Source organism: Nannospalax galili, unplaced genomic scaffold (assembly GCF_000622305.1).
Source record: "Nannospalax galili isolate Female #2095 unplaced genomic scaffold, S.galili_v1.0 scaffold944, whole genome shotgun sequence".
NCBI classification, from domain to species: Eukaryota; Metazoa; Chordata; class Mammalia; order Rodentia; family Spalacidae; genus Nannospalax; species Nannospalax galili.
Genome location: NW_008352899.1, coordinates 30341 through 32458, shown reverse-complemented (window position 1 = coordinate 32458; position 2118 = coordinate 30341). Strand labels below are relative to the sequence as shown.

The following is a 2118-nucleotide window of genomic DNA, read 5'->3' as shown; positions in this document are numbered from 1 at the left end:
AGGTCAAATAAAGTTTTCTCAAGTGAAAAGGGTTTATAAAAAGGATTAAAGCTGGGTGTGGTGGCATACACCTTTAATCCAAGCACTCAGGAGGCAGAAGCAGGCGGATCTCTGTGAGTTCAAGGCCAGCCTGGTCTACATAGTGAGTTCCAGGACATCTGGGGCTACAGGGAGACCCTGTCTCAAAAAAAAGAAAAAAGGATTAAGAAGACCTACTCTAGAACTTTCTTATAACATTAAAAACTGATTTGCAGATCCTTTTGTAGTTCATAAGCGTGATGATTGGGTGTTCACGCGCAGGCGTGACATGTGCCGCCTCAAACCTTGTTACGCACTGGCACATTATCCTTCTGACGTGAAAAAAAAAAAACTGATTTGGGAGCTGGAGATATGGCTCAGGGGTTAAGAACACTGGCTGTTCTTGCAGAAGACCTGGATTCGAATCCCAGCACCCATATGGCAGCTAACAACTGTCCATAACTCCAGTTCCAGGGGATCTGACATCCTCTTCTGTCCTCTATGGGCATGGCGTAACATGGATGCACTTACCTACATGCAGGCAGTACATGCATACACATAAAAATAATAAATAAAATACTTTTTTTTTAAACTAATTTTGTTTTTTGTTTTTGTTGTTTGTTTTTATTGTTGTAGTTTGTGTTGGGTTTTTGAGACAGGTTCTCACTATGTAGCCCTGGGTAGCCTTCAACTCTGTTGACCAGGCTGGCCTGGAACACATAGATATCTACCTGCCTCTGCCTCCCCAGTGCTGGATAAAGGGGTGTGCCACCACACCTGGTGTGTTTTGTTTTATTGAGAAAGTGTCTCTGTAACCCAGGTTAGCCCCAAACTTCTTTTGTAGCTAAAGCTGGCTTTGAGCTCCTTATTCTCCTGCCTCCTTCTCCCAAGTGCTGGGGTTACAGGTATTAACCACCACACCTGGCTAAACACAAATATCACAAATATAAGAGAGCTGGGAACACAGCTCAGTTAATAGAGTGCTGGGAACATAGCCCAGTTGACAGAGCACACAGGAAGCCTGGGTCCCATCCTTAGCACCAAATAAAACTCGATGTGATGATGTTTATCAGAAGCTCAAGGTCATCCTCAACTACATAGCAAGTTCCAGGCCAACCTAAGCTATATGAGACACTGTCTCAAAAAAGAAAAGAACTATAAAAACTAATTACAAATTAGATATAGGTCTGAGAAGATTCCCACATATTCTACTCCTCACACAATGACTGCTTTCGGCCAGGAAGTCCTGCTAAGCACCAAACCTAAATTCTTGTCTGTTTACAGCCATACCACCCTGAGCATCCCATATCATCTAAATTCTTCAAGCTTTATAGTTTCCTTTTTGGGTGGTCTCCAGATAAAAGGCAAGAAGCCGGCAGGGCTCTAGCCTGATGGTGGCTAACACTGCCCTCTTATGTCCTGGGAGCTGCCCCCACCGCACAGGAGTGAGGAGAAAGGAGAGAGGTGCGGACTGGCCCCATTCTGGGGAGAGCACCCACCTCCAAGAAGGGATTTTCCTGGAGGCGTTCTCATCACCCCTTCAGCTCCCAGGACGCGTAGGATGCCTTCACGCTCAACATATGTGGGATCTTCTAAAACGGACGGGAAAGGAGGAAAAATAAAATCTGTTCCCCCAGGTCTGTTGTCTCAACAAGCAGTGGCCTCAAAAAAAAAGCTTCCCGAAAGAGGCAATGAGGGCCAAGATGGCAGAGTCCCCAGTATACAGATGGGCAAACTGAGCCCAGATGATGTGAGAGAGCTGACCCTAATTCACCCTACACAGCAGCTTAGAGGCAAAACTAAGACTAGAATGTGAAATCCTTGGGTTGGAACATGAGAGCAGAGACGAGGAAGGACAGAGCCCCAGAGGCTGAGGCCTGGTGAGGAAGGGAGAAGAGCTATCCAAGCTGGTAGACACAGCGGTGCTCCTGGGCTCTGGGTCACATGCAGGTGCTGGAAGATGAACATGATTGGTCCTGTTCACTACCTCCAATGTGCACCCTTCCTGTAGCTGCAATGGAAGCACATCACCAGTCTGGCCCATGATGACAAACAGAAGGGTGTGTCACCTCCAGGCCAGAGTGTACCCATGCCAACAAA

At 46.6% G+C, this 2118-nt stretch overlaps 1 non-coding gene across 1 annotated transcript; it reads left to right on the top strand.

Moving 5' to 3' along the window:
• Nucleotides 1–254: 254 nt before the first annotated feature.
• On the top strand, nt 255–356 carry LOC115067178. Its single transcript, XR_003846616.1, has one exon. It is a non-coding gene; the product is annotated as a small nucleolar RNA U13 (small nucleolar RNA).
• Nucleotides 357–2118: the final 1762 nt, after the last annotated feature.